An 8,421-nucleotide genomic window follows, 5' to 3' on the forward strand; every position below is an offset into this window, starting at 1 on the left:
TCTTTTCCCTCGATCGAGTCTCTCCTGGTTTCTCGCGTTCGTTGGTTAATTAATGGAGCAGGCGAAGGTGGGTGCACTGAGGAGAGGCCTCTCGTGGAGGAGAACGAGAATCGAATCGTGTGTCGCTCGTGGGGTGAAGCGATAGACAGACGGGCATCCATCCATCCGTCGCTGCTTCGATTGCGCGGTGCGTGCACGCACGCCACCCTGCGCATGGCATGCGCGCTGCGTGATGTCACACGCTCGCTCGCTCGCTCGCCCCAAGTCTAGCTCCGTCTCGATTTTTCTTTTCTTTTGTTTGTTGATGAAAGCAGTCTCGTTTTTTCCATCCCCGTTCTCCTCAAATCCCGAAGCTACCTTCAGCCATCGACATCGTCGAGGCCGAGCACCAGATCCACAGTTTTCAATCCACAAAGCCCAAATCTGGAACCATCATTTCCACTGCCCACGGGTGACATCACGCATAAAGCAGCCACGGGCCAAACGCCTAAAACCGTCGACCATAAAGATAGACGGGAGACCGAGCCCACCGGCTCCTCAACGCCGCCATGGACGCCGTCTGAGACGGGACTGGGGCAGGGCATTATTCTCGGGTGCGTCGCTGCCGTCACCGCCAAGACATCCACACACTAGACTCGCCGACCGGAAGGGACGGTGAGTACGCATATCCACGATCCCCTCGGCACCGCCGGAAAAGACGCCGCCAAAATGGAGCTAGGCATGAGGGAACTTATTTATCCGACTAGACTTTGCCGACTCCATGGATGCAACGCCGCCAAACCTACCTCTCCTAGACCTATCTACATGCCTGAAGCGGAGATCCGGGGCTCTTCCATCCTCATGTTGCCGGATCCGGATCGGCGAACGAAGGATGAAGGAGCCCATGGACTAGCCGGCGGCGGCCGGTTGGGCCGGATGCGCCCTTTTCTCTCCTGGGAAAACACAAGATGCTGATGCTAGTTTCATGTGGACCTTCGTAGCTTCTCAGAATATCCGTACGTACAGTACAGTACGTTTCTCGTCCTTGTGTCTTCACCAAAGTTTCCGTCTTTTCCCTTTGATTTGACGTGAGGTTAATTTGACATAAATACTTCACGATGCTAGCTAGCTCCACACAGAACCACCACGACGACGACTGGATATAAGCTGCCGGCCGTTGGTGAGCATGCATGCATGCATGATGAATGGCGGCGCCGTCGTCCTCCTCCAGCACAAGCAAGCGGTTGGCCCTCGCTCTCGGAGACGGCCGGCCAGGGCAGACAAGTCAGTGACCTCGTCTCTTTCCTCCGCCACGGCAGGGATCGTCGAGGCGTACATGAGCAAACAAACCAACCATGCATGCGATGCTATTGCTATTGCTACCTCCACACGGATGGACGGCTCGCTTCACCACCCATCTTCCCTTCTCCTAGATCAGTGTCGCCGCCGCGGCCACCACGGGATCGCGTCGACCCTAGCAGCCGCGACCCTCGCCACGCATCAATCAACCTCGTCTTCCATCCTCTTCGGACAGCGCCGCCGGCGTGCATGCAAGCGCCGGAGCGTCGCAGGCTCGCAGGTGGTCTCCTTCCTCGATCTCCGGCCGTTCAGTGCCGCCGGCTGCGCATGTGCATGTGTATGTCTACGTTTCTCTGATGGGTGCAAAAAGCCTCCGTTGAGCACGTGAACGTGTTTCTGGTGCACACAAACTGTTCGACGGAATGTTCCTTGTCTTTCGGCTACGGCCAGGGATTTGCCTGGTCGCTACGGTTACTGTCGATGCTGAGCATTCGGCGTCATGTGCACCAGAGGAGACATATGCCTAGGTAGGTAGAGGCTAGTATGTACGTCTGTCATCGAGAGGAGACATGCATGTACGTGGGTAGAGGCTTGTAGGTTGTGCGCACGCATCGACCCACATGCATCAAGCACCAATGAGCACATTTCTTTTCCCACGTTTGCTTCCTCTCACGTGCCACATGTTTTTCCTCAATTTCGCAGCAGGGACAACGTGAGGAACGACAACGACCAACATCGGCCAACGGCGAGGCCGAGCCAGGACCTTCCAGTAGACAGGGACAATGCTACGACGAAGCGGGCCGGAAAGATCAAAAGCTCAAAGGCTGTAGAGGGAAGGCTTGGGGTAGTTATAGCATGGCGGCGAAGGCAAGGCAGGACAGGTGTTCGAGGGGGGAACCATGCTGTTAGGCCGGTGGCACGGGTGTGCGGGTTTGGAAAAGATGATGAATAGTACATACTGGGCTGGAGTTTGAGGATGACTGAGAGCCGTCCGGTTTCAATCATGCGGCCAAAAAACTTAATTGACGCTAAAAACGTTCAGTTAACTGATAGATAGGTTCTTCCTTTCTTTTCCGAGAAAGCATCGAGACCATTCCATTTCATTGCTTGTAATCACCAAACTTAAAACCCTTTTTTAAATCCCAACGAAATGAATGAGAAATCCCATGTGTTATTGTTGTTGTTGTTAAATGTTTTATTAAGGTATATATGGAACTAACATAACACTGGAAAGGTCAATTGATGAGTTTGGCATGCATGCTTGCTTTCCATGTCTCTTGTCATTATAGGGCACCTGAGAGTACGAGTCCTTTGACTCGGGATGTAGGTACGACGAATCATTGTGTTGTTCTAAGAGACATGAACACCGGTCGACCGGCGATGTGCCCCAAGCCCAAGGTAATTAAGCAATCCCATCGGCTTCATGGGCATACAGCCACATCCTCGATGTTCATGTCGACCCACTCGTACAGTAGCCATCATCATGCGCAACTGTGATGGTGGTGGCTGCGGGTAGACGCCGTCGCCGGCCACAGACAGCAGGAGCACCTCCTCAAGGCTAGGCCAGCGAGCATCTTCCTCGCGCTGGCAGGCCTCCTCCAGTGCTGCCTGGTAGGTCGCTCAGCCTCCGCGTCCTCCTGCCTCACCACCGGCGACAGTGGTGGATGGCGGGAGTCGATCTGGACGGCACCGCGGCGGCACACGTCATGCTCGGCGGCACAAGTACAGATCTAGTGATCAATTTCATGTTACATAATCAGTGAATTGTCGAACTAATACATGGGAAACAACCTTTATAATATCTGAACAAACACGTAATGTATGGTGGTACAATATATTGGTCCACTCCTAATCTTCTAGATACCCGGAGGGAATATCCACATGGGGGGACGGACAGCCCCGATTGCATAGTACCCCCTTGACAGGACGTCTTCATCTTTCTTGTAATAGACACGGTAACCATCATCATTTAAGGTCGTTAAAAAACCTTGGCGTCACTGGGGATCTCACTGTTTCGCCTTAAGCAACGATGGTGGGAGAAGTAGATGTGATTTTTCTGTATGTCGCAGCGCCCACCTGCGGGCACTAGCACTGCCTTGAAACATGTTGGTCCCACGAATAGCGCATAGTCTCCAGAGCTATACACCTCCACCCACTTGTACTTGCAGTTATAATAATAGATATCATGTATTCCTATGTTGCTGTGAACTAGCCTGAAAGCGGTGAAGTCCTTGTATGACTGATAGCCCCTCACCACCATCACAAGCTCGCCACGTAGCTCAACAATGTACCACCAGATCCGCCGCCTTCAATCCACAAGCCCAAATCTATAACCACCATTTTCAATCGCCCATCGGTGACATCAGGCATAACGCCAGCCACGGGCCAAACACCTAAAACCGCCGACCAGGAAGTTAGACGTGAGACCGAGCCCACCGGCTCATCAATGCCATCATGGACGCCGTCGAGACGGGACTAGATCCCGGGCATTATTCTCGGATGCGTCGCTGCCGTCAGCGCCAAGAACAGCACCGCCCCACACACTAGACTCGCCAACCAGAAGGGACGACGAGCACACATATCCCCGAGCCCCTCGGCACCGCCGGATAAGATGCCGCCAAGATGGAGCTAGGCATAGGGGAACTTATTTATTCGACTAGACGCCGCAGACTCCATGGATCCAACGCCGCCAAACCTACCTCTCCTAGACCTATCTACACGCCTGACGCGGAGATCGGGGGCTCTTCTATCCTCACGCGGCCGGAACGGAGGATGAATGAGCCACGGACTCGCCGGCGGCGGCCGGTTGGGCTGGATGCGCCCTTGTCTCTCCTGGGAACCACTGAAAGAAGGAACGGTTTGGGAGAGTGCGTTGTCTTGTGCATGTTGTTGCACCCGTCGCGCCAACCGCTGGTCTTGATGCAAGTCGTTTTCGTCTATTCCCTTTTAAGATGAAGGAATGCAAAAAGCTTAATGCAAGTTTGATGGAGCTACGTAGGTACGTACATACATACAGACCGTGCCTCTACTTCTCTTGGTGTCCCACCCACCCCCACCCACGTTTCATCCATGCATGTCGATCTTCGTCACCAAAGTTTTCATCTTTTTCATTTGACTTTTCTAACACAGTACAGACGCAAGCACTCATATACACGCGCATATATTCACGCATATGAACACACACACGCACACCCTATCCCTATGAGCACCTCTGAAAAATTGAGCCGACATATCATGCATTTTAAAATTTACGAAGTCGCCATAGGCACCTTGTCGTGCATGCGTGGGTACGCATTTTTATTTCACGTGCACCTATACCCGTGACGTCACGCACGTGCATCAGAATGGCCAAACAAAACACGTGAAACCAATCTACCATCATGAGCTTTGTCCTTGGTTTGGTTTGCAACTTGATTAATGCCATTGGACTCCCAGGTTCTCGTATAGGAGCATGACGAAATCCTTTAGTTCGCATTGAGGTCCTCAATGAGGCCTGTTGAACTTTGGTTCTAATTCATATCATATGGTCCCGCATGATGTGTGTGTGGTCGATGGTCATCGTACTAGCTGAGGTTGTTTTGATACTACTACTACATTTTTGCTCCGTTTCTTCATGTTACCACTGCTGTCATCAAGTTTATTTGGATCCATAGGAACTTTGCTTGACTGATTTTGTAAGTTTGGATTTATATTGTCAAGTTTCCTGGAAGTCTCAATAAGGTCTAAGTGAACCTGCCCGCATATTGATGTTTACCTGTTGCCAATTATGATGTTTCTGATGTAGTAACAACTAAACTCTTGTAGCTTGCTATGCTAAAAAAATTGGCTGGTCAAGTATGTCTCTGAACAATCAAATTTATTGTGTCTGGAAAAAGGGACATTGGTTATCTAGCATTTGAATTAAGTTGTGTTTTCCACGGAAGTATGGAGAACTTTTTACTTTGGATTAGTACCAGTGGTGGATTGGACAGAAACATGTTAGCTAAAATCCCTTAGCTTACTTCTTGATGATGCAATGGTTTGACCCGTGTTGATGCTAGCAATAACATCGGCATTCAATGGTTCTGAAGTTAGGTTATTGTGCAGTAATTAGTGTTGTAGTTGATCATCCTTTTTCATGTAATGAACATGTGTAGCTGTAGCAAACCTGTGTCCGAGTGCTTTGCATGTTGATGCCTACCTAGCATGCATGTATATTTGTTCTTTGCAAACTACATGGACACCATGATTGTATATCTTCCTTGCCTATTATGACGTCCTAATTTCTGGATGGGCTACATGAGTTGCATCTTGATGTAAATATGGATAAATAGTAAATTGATGGAAACCTGGTGGGTCTGCGAGTCTTGAAATGCTCACAACAGAACTTTTACATTGTTTTCTTGAGGCTATTGATAAACTGATGTTGGTTTCTAAACATTTGTGTAATCACAATCAAAGTTTTAACTATAACATGAACAAGAGCCACCAATTTTATAGTATTATTACCCATTGAGCATCAAAAGTTCTGTACAACTTTGCCAATGAGCCATTAGAGGTTGTTGTTAATTAAACTTAATGTGCTTAGTTTTGAGTGTCACAATTTTTTGTTTTTCTGTCTGATGAACCTGAACCAACATAATAAATAGTGACTCAAGGTGGTCGATGGGAGGTTGGTGCAATGTTTATCATCATGTTGGAAGTTGCAGCCTTTTATTAAATGTTAGCGATTTTCTTGATTGTCTGTATATCTTTGTTCTCCTGTTGTGCATCCGAGCCGCTAAACGTATGGTTATAGGGGCACTGTGTTTCTTTCAGCTTTAGATCCTTGTTTATTCTTTTGGGGTGCAACCGATATGCTAAAGCCTGAAAGTTTTGTTTTTATTAAAAAAATGAAAGTTTACATGCATTGACAAAAAGCATTTCTTGATGCAGCGATTGTCTCCCTGATGTTGCTCCTCAAGGATGATGTACTTGTAACCCATGACATCGCCTGCGCCTCAGCAGGTACTCTTCCACTCCAACTTGAAGGTCCCAAAGCCTGTAGACTAATTTGGCGCTGGAATATGCGAACACTTGTTTGATCTATGGCACAAACTTTCTCAAAGTTACATGTTTCTACCATTAGTATGTAAAATGTTCCGTGGTGAAATTGTGAGAGGACATAACTGTGATAATTATTGAAAATGCCTGCATGTATGTTCAAGAAAATGAGCACTAGTTGTATACTTGTGTAGGCATTTGAATTTAGCTGTGTTTTTACATGCAAGGATGGGGATTTTTTTACTGGAGTAGTGGTGGATTGGACAAAAACTTGATATGTGTTGAAGTCCATTAGTTTATCTCGTGTGACCATTTATTGGTTCTGAATAGTGTTGTTGTGGCTGATAATCTTGTGGTGGTTGTATATCAGTGTGGTGCACATGTAGGCCTTAGGTTTTGCTATAAAATGTAGTGCATAGTGTTGCGGTGCAGGTCTTTTTGGTTTATTAAATTTTAGTGATAGAGGAATAGGCGGAATGCAGTGCAAGCATAGTTATTAGTGTTTAATCTCGTTCTCTCTTTGCCCAGGGAGAGGACTGGTTTGATGTCAAAGAAATCTATCTATGATAGAGGTGGTGGAGCCGCAGCCACCGATGAAGGTTGTTTTGATCTTCGGGATGGCAGGCCAAGGCCGACGACATGAACGAGGATGGATTGATGCACTTAAAACCTGTGGTGTCACCTGTGCCTCAGCAGGTACTCCTCCACTCCAGTTCATATATGGTCTTATTATGGGCCTGAATTTGCGGGCACTTGTTTGATCTAGGGAACAAACGACTTTCCTGAGTATATTTGTTTCTACCACTGGTTTATAAAATATTCAGTGGTGAATGTGTGAGAGGACATAATTGCGCATATTGCTGATAATTAAAGAGAATGCTTGAATTTTTGTAAATGGGAACTGGTTGTCTTGGCATTTGAATTAAGTTGTGTTCCCCATGGAAGTATGGGGAATTTTTAACTTTCGATTAGTGCCACTTGTGGATTGGACAAAAGCATGCTATGTGCTAAATTTTCCCTTATGATGCAATGGTTTCACCTGTGTTGATGCTAGCAGCAACGTTGACATTCAATGATTTTGAATTTAGGTTGCTGTGGTACAGTAACTAGTGCTGTAGAAGACCATCTTTTTTCATATAATGAACATGTGTAGTTGTAGCAAACTAGTGACACAGCTTTGCATTTTGATGCCTACCTAGCATGCATGTATATCAGTTTTTGCAAACTATATGGACACTATGCATGCATATCTGCCTTGCTTATTATGATGTCAAAATTTCTTGGGGGCTGCATGAGTTGCATCTTGATGTGAATATGGACAAAAAGTAAACTGGTGCAAACTTGGCGGTTTGCGAGTCTTGGATGCTTACAGCAGAACTGTTGCATTGTTTTCTTGAGACTATTGATAAACCGTTGGTTTCCAAAGATCTGTGTAATCACAATCAAACTTTTAACTATAGTATGGGCAAGAGCCACCAATTTCATAGTATTATTACCTATTGAGCATCAAAAGATTCAACTTTTGCCATGAACTTTTACAGGTTTATGCTAAATAATTCTAAGGTGTTTGGTTTTGTTTCTTGGGAAGTTTGCTTTTTTGTTCCGATGAACCTGAACCAACACAATAAATAGTAACTCAAGCTTGTATATGGTAGGGTGGTGCAATGTTTATGTTTACCATAATGTTGAAAGTGGCAGCCTGTTATTAAATGCTAGGGCTTTTCTTTATTGTTTGTATATCTTTGTTCTCCTGTGGTGCATCCGAGCTGCTAAAAGTATTAGTTGTAGGGGGATTTGCGAACACTTGCTTGATCTACGGCACAAACTTTCTTGAGTATATATGTTTCTACCATTGGGATGTTAAATGTTACTCCCCCCGTCCCAAAATACTTGTCGGAGAAATGGATAAATTTGGATGTATCTATAACTAAAATACGTCTAGATTCATCCATTTCCCCGACAAGTATTTCCGGACGGAGGGAGTACAATGGTGAAAGTGTGAGAGGACACAACTGCGCACATAGTGACTGAGCTTTTCTTCTCCCACCTTTTTCAGGGCTATCATGCATAGAGGGAGGCGGAAAGGAGAGAATCTATGAAATGCGAACAACTATTTTATTT

The sequence above is a fragment of the Triticum dicoccoides genome, chromosome 3B (genome assembly GCF_002162155.2).
Source record: "Triticum dicoccoides isolate Atlit2015 ecotype Zavitan chromosome 3B, WEW_v2.0, whole genome shotgun sequence".
Lineage (NCBI taxonomy): Eukaryota > Viridiplantae > Streptophyta > Magnoliopsida > Poales > Poaceae > Triticum > Triticum dicoccoides.